Genomic DNA, 13,343 nt, shown 5'->3' with positions numbered 1-13,343 from the left:
TTATATTCAGGCACTATCTGGAGCCTCTCACCAGAGACATAGACATCCGGCTCAGGTGAGTTACATGATGAGCCATTTAGAGACATTGTATCGGTGAGTTTAAGTGCAGCCTGTACTATGTTTTTCGCATGGACATAAATCACTGTGTCATCAATTCAATTCAATTCAATTCAGTTTATTTGTATAGCCCAATTTCACAAATTACTAATTTGTCTCTGAGTGCTTTACAAACTGTGCACATAGACATCCCTGTCCCAAAACCTCACATCGGATCAGGAAAAACTCCCAAATAACCCTTTAGGGGGAAAAAAGGGAAGAAACCTTCAGGAGAGCAACAGAGGAGGATCCCTCTCCAGGATGGACAGATGCAATAGATGTAATGTGTACTGATGGACATATTGAGAGTTAAAATACATTCAATGAATATGACAGAGTGTATGAATAGTTCATAGTAGGCATATTCCACGATGGAGACCTCCACGATCCATCAGGCAGATGGAGGTAGAGAGGAGGAGTGGGCGGAGTCTCAACAGGGCAGTGGTGTAGTCGGTAGCAGGAATTCCACGACCCAGACCTCGATGATCCATCAGGCAGATAGGATCTATGCCGTCTCATAGGGTCCGATGACCCTATGAGACCCGAAGGACTCCGGGGAGAAAGCAGAGTTAGTAATGTGTGATGGAGAGATGAAAATTCATCCCTAAGGAGAGAAAAAAGAGGAGATAGGTGCTCAGTGCATCCTAAAACGTCCCCCATGCAGCTATAAGCCTATAGCAGCATATCTAGGGGCTGGACCAGGTGAACCTGAGTCAGCCCTAACTATAAGCTCTGTCAAAGAGGAAAGTCTTAAGTCTCTTCTTAAATGTTGTGACTGTGTCTGCCTCCCGGACTGAAATTGGAAGCTGGTTCCATAAAAGAGGAGCTTGATAACTAAAGGCTCTGGCTCCCATTCTACTTTTTAAGACTCTAGGAACTACAAGTAGTCCCGCATTTAGTGAGCGCAGCTCTCTAGTGGGGCAATATGGTACGACAAGCTCCTTAAGATATGATGGTGCATCACCAATCAAGGCTTTGTACGTTAAGAGAATAATTTTAAAAGTGATTCTAGATTTTACTGGGAGCCAGTGCAGAGCAGCTAGTGCAGGAGTGATGTGATCTCTTTTCTTAGTTTTAGTGAGAATACGAGCTGCAGCATTCTGGATCAACTGGAGGGACCTAAGAGACTTATTAACGCACCCTGATAATAAGGAGTTGCAGTAATCCAGTCTAGAAGTAACGAATGCGTGAACCAATTTTTCTGCATCTTTTTGAGCTCTCTGAGCAGGTCCAACGTTATGCAACGCTCCCAACAAACTGCAAAGGTATGACCATAAAAGTGGCAGCAAAACAACACACCTCAAAGAATGAAACCTCTGGACAGTCCATATCTGAGCATCTCTAATTATTAACACAAACATGTGTTGTGTGTGTGTGCGTACTTCTACAGCTATCGTTGTGAGGAACAATTTGGGTCTCAAATTGAAGACATTTTTGGAAAGTGAGAACACTTTAGCCTCACCCTCAAAGGCCTGTTAGAGCTCTAGGTGTCAGACTTGGTTTTCAGATTCAAATCAGATTTAGGGGGGAAATGAAATGATTGGGCTATGAGATCTGGTTGTGATGATTTAGAGCAGTGGTTCTCAACTGGTCTGGCTCCGGGACCCTCCATCTCCCCTGAATGACAAGCCGCGAACCAAATCGCGGAACATTCTCAACTTCTCAAATGTATTTAATATAAATATGGTGCAGTTTGAACCTGAGCTATTTGGAGACAGAATATGTATGCCAACATGAATTAAATAAAAAGGGCAATGTTGAGTTGTGGAGCACTGTTGCAGCAGCTACCGTTGCATTCGGAGGAAAGAATAAATGATGGATTTATCTTTAGCCGTTGTCGGCGTATTTATTTAGCAAGCTTCAGACACATCAGTCTCACGGTCAGAGCTACTTCAACTGAACAAATAACATGTGACACATTAGCCTTTATAGCCTGAGCCCTAGCGCCACCCTGTGGTGTAACCATATATACATACCACAGTACAGTATCACATTACATATACATATACATCTGAGTACATATCTCAACACCCCCACTTGAACTCAGGTTGCTATACTTCAAGCAAAAGAAACACACAAAAACAGAATGAATGTGAACCTCTGTCATACACATATCACTCTCCAAAAAGAGCACTTGCAAACCTCTTCAGTTTCAACTTACTTACAGGTTTGGTCATCACATCAGCAATCATGTTATCGGTAGAACAATACATCAAAATCACCCTTCCCTCCATCACAGTTGACCTGATAAAGTGGTACTTTATGTCAATGTGTTTACACCTCTGTCTGTTTACAGGGTTTTTGGCAAGAGCTATTGTCCCTGATTGTCCTCATGTACAATAGTTTGTGTGTACTTGTAGTTATCTATACCCCCTAATAATTGCTCCAGGTATAGACATTCCTGTATGGTTGAAGCCAGTGCCATGTATTCTGCCTCGCAGGTGGACAGCGCAACTGTGGGTTGTTTTCTAGTCTTCCACGAGACTAGAGAGCTGTTCTGACTAAGACTGACACAGTATCCTGTGGTACTGCGTCTGTCACTGGTATCAGTCAGCATCACTGTAGGCTAGTATTCCTAGCTCCTCACTGTCATTTCTCCTAAAGTTTAACCCTTTCTCTGCAGTGCCTTTGAGATACCTTAGTACGTGCTTCACTGTGACCCACTGCTCCTCTGTAGGCTCTGCAAAGTACTGTGATAATCTGCTCACTACAAAACTCAAATCTGGTCTGGTACAAGTAGTGAGGTATATAAGACTACCCACAGCCTCCCTGTACATCCTGACATCTTCCATCTTTACTGCATCATCAGTATACTCTAGCTTCTGCTCACAGGGTGTTTCTCTGGTCCTACAATCTTGCATATTAAAACGCTGTAGTATCTTGTTAGTGTACCTTTCCTGTGACATGTTTACACATCCATCTGATTGACTGAAATCAATACCCAGAAATGTTTTGAGTTTGCCTAAATCTTTCATTTTAAACTTTTCTGCGAGCATTTCTTTCACCTCTTTCAGTCTCTCTTCATTGCTTGCTGCAATGATCAAGTCATCGACCCATATGATTATGATCACCTTTCCATCTTTTGACTCTTTGGCATAAACACAGTGGTCGGCTGGGTTTTGTGTGAATCCATCCTCAGTAAGGCAATTGTGCAAAACCCTATTCCAATTTCCGGACTGTTTAAGACCGTAAAGGATTTCTCTAGCTTATAAACTATACCTCTTTTCTTCATAACCCTCTGGTGGATTGATGTAGATCTCATAATCTATGGGAGCGTGCAGTTTTCACGTCCATTTGGTGTAGGAGTAAATTCTCCTGTGCAGCTTTTTGTAGCACCACCCTTACACTCGTCATGTCTGCCGTGGGTGAAAACGTCTCCCATAGTCTATTCCCTTCTCTGTCTGTAACCCTTGGCCACAAACCTTGCTTTGTATTTGTCTCTCCCATCTGCATCAGTCTTGATGGCGTAAACCCATCTACCCCACTGTCTCCTTGCCTATTGGCAGTGATGTCGGGTAAAGGTCTTGTTCTCGTTTAAGGACTGGATTTCCTCATCCATGGCTTTTGTCCATTGTTTTGAGTTAGCTGACCCCATTGCCTCCGCAAATGTCTGTGGAATGCCACACACCGCTCTACAGCAGTAGTCTACTGTGATATGAAGCGCATCACTGACACCGTTTTCAGTTATGAACGTAGTCCTGGGTCACTTTGTGTGACCTACAAAATGCCCTCACATCTGGAATCAAGCTTCTGAGCCACTAGCAATCCGTCTCGCGCTGTGATGGCGGTTCTGCTCTGATGATATAGTCCATTATACTCTCATGGCTTGCCTGCTCTCAATATTGTCCAACAGTAAAATTAGCTCTGCGTATCATCTGCTGCTCAGAATAGTCCATTCAAATGAGATGTCAGCGTCCAGCGTTTGGTTCTCCTCCTCGTTGTTCCATCTTAGCTAGCTGCCCGTTCGTTGCGACTTTCTAACTGTTAAACTTTTCTTCCGACTCCTGGGCCCATAACCTGTTGAGTTGTGGAGCACTGTTGCAGCAGCTACCGTTGCATTCGGAGGAAAGAATAAATGATGGATTTATCTTTAGCCGTTGTCGGCGTATTTATTCAGACACATCAGTCTCACGGTCAGAGCTACTTCAACTGAACAAATAACATGTGACACATTAGCCTTTATAGCCTGAGCCCTAGCGCCACCCTGTGGTGTAACCATATATACATACCACAGTACAGTATCACATTACATATACATATACATCTGAGTACATATCTCAACAGGCAATTCAAAATAAATTTCATAAAAAGTGCAATTCAAAAGGATTCATATTTACACAATTAATTTGTCTTGTTATTACCTCATCAGTAGGTAAATACTGAAAAAAACATTGTGCTTTACAGAAATTAAGCAGCACTCAATTCAACCTGAGGTGTACTGACAGACTTTATATTCAGTAGGATGTTTCTTTAATTATCCTAAAAACCCAAAGTCTCGCCCATATCAGGATGATTCGATCCAACTTGCCACACGCTGCTGAAAACATGGAGGGACAGCAGGCAAAAAAACGACACTCCGCTGAAAATAAAGTCCCTTCAAAATAAAATCACACGATGGAAAAATATATATTCTAACTTTTATTTGCCCAGGCAAACCCACTAAAAACGGGTCTGCGACACACTAGTCGCGACCCACCAGTTCAGAATCAGTAATTTAGAGTAAAGGTTTATCGGGAATGCTTTATGTCAATCAAGATCCTCACTAAGATTGTTTATACTTTTCTTTTCTCTGATCTGGTTGCTTCTGGTCCTCAGTTATCACTCATGTTAATGATCCACTCAGCACAGAGTAACCCCACCATCACACCAGCACCAGAGAGATTGTGGTTGGATATTTCTAGAGTGCGCGCGCATGCACGTGTCTTCGCTTTCTATACTAGGAGCCAAATAGAGCCAATCAATTCAATTCAATTCAGTTTATTTGTATAGCCCAATTTCACAAATTACAAATTTGTCTCGGAGTGCTTTACAATCTGTACACATAGACATCCCTGCCCCAAAACCTCACATCGGACCAGGAAAAACTCCCAAATAACCCTTCAGGGGAAAAAGGAAGAAACCTGGAGGAGAGCAACAGAGGAGGATCCCTCCAGGATGGACAGATGCAATAGATGTAATGTGTACAGAAGGACAGATTTAGAGTTAAAATACATTCAATGAATATGACAGAGTGTATGAATAGTTCATAGTAGGCATATTCCACGATGGAGACCTCCACGATCCATCAGGCAGATGGCGGTGGGGAGGAGGAGTGGGCGGAGTCTCAACAGTGGGCGGAGTCTCAACAGGACAGTGGCGTAGTCAGGAGCAGGAATTCCACGACCCAGACCTCAATGATCCATCAGGCAGATAGGATCTATGTCGTCTCATAGGGTCCGATGACCCCATGAGACGTGAAGTCAAAAGGACTCGGGGGAGAAAGCAGAGTTAGTAACGTGTGATTGAGAGATGAGAATTAATCCTTAAGGAGAGAACAAAGTGGAGATAGGTACTCAGTGCATCCTAAACCGTCCCCCGGCAGCTATAAGCCTATAGCAGCATATCAAGGGGCTGGACCAGGGCAAACCTGATTCAGCCCTAACTATAAGCTCTGTCAAAGAGGAAGGTCTTAAGTCTACTCTTAAACGAGGTGACTGTGTCTGCCTCCCGGACTGAAATTGGAAGCTGGTTCCATAAAAGAGGAGCTTGATAACTAAAGGCTCTGGCTCCCATTCTACTGTTTAAGACTCTAGGAACTACAAGTAGTCCCGCATTTAGTGAGCGTAGCTCTCTAGTGGGGCAATATGGTACTACAAGCTCCTTAAGATATGATGGTCAGAATCAGAATCAGAATCAGAAACACATTATTTGAAAAGAAAGTATTTATAAAAAAAACAAACAAACGAGCGAGGAACTTTTTGGCGAAGACAAGCAAATCCGCAAGATAGACAACCGCCGCCGGCGCCTAGCTCGGAAAGGCAGAAAGGAAAATGAGGATGAGAGATGGGAGAAGAGGGCGAAAAAAGAAAACCCCGAAAAGAAAAGCCCCCTAGTGGGAGCAGGGAGCAGGAGAAACAAAAACACCATTGCACACAGCACATACACACACATCATAGACATGACTTGGGGAGGGGAGGGAGTAATCAAAGACAATCAAAGGGGCGGGCAGCCCCGGCCATTGAAGGTAACCAGCAAACAGCCAGCACGGTGCCAGCCCCCCGGTCCCCCGCGGACGCTGGCCGTCCTGTCACCTCCCTCCTGTCACCTGGGGGGCAAAGCAGGGGGATGGGGGGGGTGAGTGCATTTCAGTTTGTTTTAGGTGTGTGAAATGGTCTGTGTATTGGTGCATCACCAATCAAGGCTTTGTAGGTTAAGAGAAGAATTTTAAAAGTGATTCTTGATTTTACTGGGAGCCAGTGCAGAGCAGCTAGTGCAGGAGTGATGTGATCTCTTTTCTTAGTTTTAGTGAGAACACGAGCTGCAGCATTCTGGATCAACTGTAGGGACCTAAGAGATTTATTAGAGCAGCCTGATAATAAGGAGTTGCAGTAATCCAGTCTCGAAGTAACGAACGTGAACCATTTTCTGCATCTTTTGAGACAAGATGTGCCTGATTTTTGAAATATTACGTCGATCGGTCGATCGCGGCGATCGCGCGGCGTAGTATGGTAGATCGCATGATGTAAAAAAAAATTGGCCCGCCCCCCTGCCACTTTCTCTTTAGCGCCACATTACAGCAGAAGCCCCCCGTCAACAATCCTTCTCGGCTCGCGCGACTCTCACTCACCCCGTCGATCGCCTTGAGTTGTTCACATAATAAGTAGCTCGCATGCTGAAAAAGTGTGAGCACCCCTGCGTAGATGAAAGAATGCAGTCCTTGAGATTTGCTTTACGTGGGAGTTAAAGGACAAGTCCCGATCAAAGATAACGCCAAGATTCTTTACAGTGGTGTTGGATGCCAGGGCAATGCCGTCTACAGAATCCACATCACCAGATAATTGATCTCTGAGGTGCTCAGGGCCGATTAAAATTACTTGTTTTGTCTGAGTTTAACATCAAGAAATTGCAGGTCATCCATGTTTTTATGTCTTTAAGACATGCTTGAATTTTACCGAGTTGGTTGCTCTCCTCTGGTTTTATCGATAAATATAGTTGAGTATCATCTGCATAACAATGAAAGTTTATGGAGTGTTTCCTGATAATATTGCCCAAAGGAAGCATGTATAAGGTAAATAAAATTGGTCCAAGCACAGAACCTTGTGGAACTCCGTGATTAACGTTAGTGGTTATCGAGGCGTCATCGTTTACAAATACAAACTGAGATCGATCTGATAAATAGGATTTAAACCAAATTAGTGCCGTGCCTGAAATGCCAATCGACTGCTCCAGTCTCTGTAACAGGATGTCATGGTCAATGGTGTCGAATGCAGCACTAAGGTCTAACAAGACCAGGACAGAGAGGAGTCCTTTATCTGCTGCCATTAAGAGGTCATTTGTAATTTTCACCAGTGCCGTCTCGGTGCTGTGGTGTTTTCTAAATCCTGATTGAAATTTCTCAAATAAACTATTATGATGTAGAAAGTCGCACAACTGATTTGCGACCACTTTCTCAAGGATCTTGGAGAGGAAGGGGAGGTTAGAGATCGGTCTGTAGTTAGCCAACACCTCTGGATCCAGAGTGGGCTTCTTCAGGAGAGGTTTAATAACAGCCACTTTGAAGGAGTGTGGTACGTGGCCTGTAACAGAGACACATTGATAATATCTAATAGAGAGCCGCCAATTAAAGGCAAAACGTCTTTAAGCAGCCTCGTCGGGATGGGGTCCAAGAGACAGGTAGGCGTGTTCAAGTAGAAACCGTTGAAGATAATTGGTCACGGTTGATGGGAGAAAAGCCCTCCAAATATACACCAGGGCATACAGCGGTTTCCAAGGCCATTCCACTTGAGGACAGATTGGCACAGGTTATGGGCAAGAGAATATTAATCTTGTCCCTAATAGTTAAAATCTTTTCATTAAAGAAGTTCATAAAGTCATTACCACTGAGGTTTATAGGAATGCTCGGCTCCACAGAGCTGTGACTCTCTGTCAGCCTGGCTACAGTGCTGAAGAGAAACCTGGGGTTGTTTTATTTTGTTCTATTATTGATGAGTAATAGGCTGCTCTGGCATTACGGAGGGCCTTCTTATATGTTTTAAGACTATCTCGCCAAACTAAGCGGGATTCTTGAGATTAGTTGAACGCCATATGCGTTCAAGCTTCGTGACGTTGCTTCAGTTTGCGGCGTCTGAGGGTTATACCAGGAGCAAACCTCCTCTTCCTCACTGTCTTCTTCTTCAGAGGGCTATCGAGTCCAGTGTCATTCTCAGAGAGCCTATGGCACTGTCAACAAGATGATCAATCTGGGACGGACTAAAGTTAGACCAGGAGTCCTCTGTTATATTGAGACGTGGTATCGAATCAAAAACAGAAGGAATCGCTTCTTTAAATTTAGCTACAGCACTGTCAGTTAGACATCTGGTGTAGAAACTTTTGACTAACGGAGTATACTCCGTAGTATAAATTCAAAAGTTATGAGGTTGTGGTCTGACAGAAGAGGATTCTGTGGGAAGACGTTCAAATGCTCAATGTCAACGCCATAAGTAAGAACAAGATCAAGCGTGTGGCCAAAGCTGTGAGTGGGTTTCTGTACTCTCTGACAGAAGCCAATCGAGTCCAACAAGGAGATGAATGCAGCACTAAGGCAATCATTATCAACATCCACATGGATATTAAAATCTCCAACAATAATAACTTTATCGGTTTTAAGAACCAAACTTGATATAAATTCTGAGAATTCAGATATAAACTCTGAATATGGACCTGGTGGCGGTACAGAATCACAAATCGAATTGGCTGTAGTGTTTTCCAGGTTGGATGTGAAAGACTAAGAACAAGGCTTTCAAATGAGGTGTAGTGTAATTTTGGTTGAGGATTAATTAATAGGCTCGATTCAAAGATGGCTGCTACTCCACCTCCTCGACCGGTGCCTCGAGGAATGTGAGTATTAATATGACTTGGAGGAGTCGATTCATTCAGGCAGACATATTCTTCATGGCTCAGCCAGGTTTCAGTTAGGCAACATAAATCAATGTGATTATCTGATATTAAATCATTTAGTAACACAGCTTTAGATGACAGAGATCGAATATTTAGGAGACCACATTTAATAGTCCTGTTTTGTTGCACTGCTGAAATAATGGTGTTAACTTGTATAAGGTTATTGTGTACGACTCCTCTTCTGCTTACTTTTGATTTATTTAATTGAAGTGGCCGTGGGACAGACACAGTCTCTACTCTAAAGTCATGGGTGGGTAACTGCTCGAATGGAAGAGCAGAGAAGGGTGTTAAACTACAACTCTGCTCCCGGTTCCTGATCTGAACCCTGGGTTGTCATAGATTAAGTCCGGTGATCAACTTGGTCATATTCGCAGAAATGAGACGCGCTCCGTCCAACGTGGGATGGATGCCGTCTCTCCTCATCAGATCAGGTTTTCCCCAGAAAGTCTTCCAGTTGTCTACGTAGCCCACATTATTCGCTGGGCACCACCTCGACAGCCATATCTTGTTTATTTTATATTTTGGGGTGGAAATGTTTTTTATTGAATGTAATCTGGTCATTTAAATAAGTTAAGAAGGGCGTGTGTTTTTATTGCCACCATTCTACTGTCTTTCCTTTTTTCATACACAAGGGGGCAGTACCCCACCATAAAATTCAGGCTCCAGTTTATGGATCACAGGTAGCACTGATACACACATATAATTATGGAAAATATACCATCAATTGTTTTCTACATTTTTATTTATTAATTTGATCCAGCAAAGAACAATTATAGTTTCTTTTGAGTCCTCTAACTTAAAAGAATAGCAATACTAAATTACTTTTAGTCCACCTTCATGTGGAATCATACAATTCCTTTAAATGTCTTCCACATTTCTGATTCTGATTTATTTCACGTGTGCCTCACATTAAGGATCTAACTACATATAAAGATGTCTACAGATATTCAGACGATCATGGAGGAAAAATAAGTAATATTTTTGGGTTTTAAGAACTTGACCAAATGTAAAACTTGAACTGTAAAAAAAATACGCCTTTCGCTCGGTTTCCCCTTCCATCTATTTCAATGTGTTTGCCGTTTGTTCAGCATGTTTGCTCTACAGTGTGCCCAGGAACTCCGCATATCCATCATGCAGACTATAATTATAGGTTGTGTGTGTGTGTGTGTCCATCCTGATTGGCTGAGAGCACTCATGTGGGGTCACTGATATGTATCCAGGCGTCTGAGTGTATTTTCACACAGAACTCAGGCTCCACAGCTGGAGATCCACTATATATAAATACACGGTGTGCTCCATTGGCTTTCCTGGAATAACCTAAAACACCTCACCCCCCCACCCCCTCCACCACCACCACCAAACCCAACCAACTCGCACTCACGCAGTGATGAATGTATTTACAATATTAAGTCAATAAACCTAAATATCAATTTCAGTTGAAATCAGCAAAAGTGGAATTTCTCTCTACAAATCAAATTGTTCTTCTTCTTCCACATCGGGTGAACGGAGCCTCGTCTGCTCGTTGATTGCAGCATTTGGACAACTCGATGGGAACGCAGCCCTTTATGGAGTTTACAGGCATGAGTAAAGGAGGACATTACTTTGGTACTCTACTGTCAAGTGTGTGTGTGTGTGTGTGTCAATGTGCTGGCATCCTGTGACTGTCTGCCTAAAGCCTGCATGGTCCATGTTCACCTTGGCACCAGGTTCTGGGATTCGCAGTGCCGGGTGTCACTTTTCAGCACCGCTAGGTATAACAATAATACACAGTTCGGTTATAGAAAAAAATCCCAGACAAATCTCAGAATGCTGCCAGACCAACGACTCACCTAATCCTGCAGTGCGTAATGGAGACAGGGTGGGTGGGGGGAGGGGGCAACAAGGAGCAAAGCTTGAAAATTCGACTTGAACTGAAATGAGAAAACATGTAGAGTTGGAGTTTAAAGGGGCACTTTACCAATTTGAGTCCACCATGAGGACATGATGCAGGTCACGACTACTCTAGTGCTGTTGGAACAATGGTTCTTTGTTACCTGGACGCATAGGACATGGATGAATGACTGAAGCTGCATTAAATCTTGATGTGTAGTAACTCACCCTTGTTTCAACCCTGTTTGGTCAAAATGTATTGTCATGTCATATGTTCACCGCTGTAAAATCATCTCCACTAAATGATCAAACTTAAAGGGATTGTTCAACTTTAAAAAAAATAAGTTTTCCATTTCTTGCCCAAAGTGCAGAGTCGGCTCCGACCTTTTGGCCTATAGGCCAGATCTTAGCCAGTGCTCTTACATCTCACTTCCACCAACAATCACTGCGTTCATAGACACATAAACTGTTTATAGCTATATGTCTTTGAGATTAATTGACGTAGGTCACTCTTAAATTTTTTTAAATACCAAAATGATGTTGTTGGCTATTCCCCAAATACCAACTCTCCCTAATGGATTTAATGTGGAACCATAACTCTATTAGTATGACGTTGTGGGCCACACAGAACAAAGGGCATATAGGCTACATATTAATTTTGTTGTGGGCATTTATTTTTTTACATTATGAATTAACGTCAATTCACATGTGAAACTTCAATAATATCACAAACATACCAATTTAATTACATGTTTTTTATCAAACCCAGCAGGACGTTTTGTTCTCTTAACAAAACATAAAAATGTGTTTGTGTTTTTTTTCTCCAACGTTAGTCACATTTTTTAAACTGCAGCCAAGAATCTTGAACAAACATCTTCACCTCAAAACGTAGTTTTTCCGCATTATCTTTAAACCCCGTGTCACAATACTGCAATTGTAATCTGCTACGACGAAGACCTTCAGTTTGACAAAGCGGTCTCCACATCACACCGATGTTGCACAACGCACATCTCTTCTTCTCTGTAATGACCTCATGCCGTTATGCTGTTAAACCACGAGTATGTCACAATAAATCACGATATGAAAACACAATTTACACTCACTCATTCATACATGTTGCCACCACCGATTACCGAGGTCGAGACATTTAAACGCATCGTACATGTGAGCCCCGCCAATTTTTTGGCAGCCTGGATTTCACATGATTGAGCAGGTGTTTCTTCACAGGGCCCCCGCTGTGTCAGAGAGAAAAGCCTTTCACAACTTCTTTGGGCCCATTACTCTTTTATACGCCATAAATCTCCTCTGTCAGACCACGCAGGTGGTTATGAACATGAGCTACACATGTGTTACATTCAGCCTTTCTTACCTGCATACTCACCTGTTGAATATCAGCAGCTGGAGAAACCACAGTCTTTTAGAGTACTGCATGGATCAGAAACACATTGCGTCGGCTGTGTGTTGGGGTGGGAAGGGTTAGGCGTGCCAGAAACAATTCAACTTACTGTTAGAGGACTGAGCCAAGGAAAACCATTAGTGCCTGAATCTGATGAGGAAAAATGTATCCGAGGGAACATCTCCCACATGCAGAACATCCTTAGAGATACTGTGAGTAGTGCAGGCAGAATTACACCAGACACAGCATTGTGTGACAGTCATTTGGCAGGACAAGAAACGGAATGTAAATCAATATCTGTTGTCATATTTCTTCGTAATGCGTGATAAAAGTTGCAGAAACTCAACATCTTGTGTGCATTGTGCACTTCAATACTTTATTAGAGCCATTCCTTCTGATTCAGTGCAGTTTAATTACATCTCCAACTCCCTGAGAGGCGGCGAGTCATTTATTCGTTTCCCTTTCAACGGTTCTTAACGTGTAAGTCTAAACGATACATCCGACCTGAGGCTAGCGCTCAGTTCTCGGTAAGATTAATACATATTTATGTTGTGAATATGCATATCGTTTTCATAGCTTTTGGAACTGTGTACAATTGGATCTCCTCACTTGAGCCAATCGGGCTTTTGTGTTCCACACAGCTCGATGACTATCTGAGGGGAGCAAGCGTGAGGAAATGAGCTTTTCTCCAGCATTCTGGTGGTTCTGTGAAATCAAACCATTGAAGCGTGTCCAATTTCGTTTGTTGAGGCTTTTCAAGGAAATGCAATAAAAGCCATAACAGGCTATCAATGTGGCAATGAAGTATTTATGGGTTGGTCGGACACTTTGAATAGAAACTTGGGGC

This window comes from Pseudoliparis swirei, chromosome 18, assembly GCF_029220125.1.
Source record: "Pseudoliparis swirei isolate HS2019 ecotype Mariana Trench chromosome 18, NWPU_hadal_v1, whole genome shotgun sequence".
Taxonomy (NCBI): domain Eukaryota; kingdom Metazoa; phylum Chordata; class Actinopteri; order Perciformes; family Liparidae; genus Pseudoliparis; species Pseudoliparis swirei.
The sequence above is the reverse complement of the archived record's forward strand: the minus strand, read 5'-3'. Positions refer to the sequence as shown.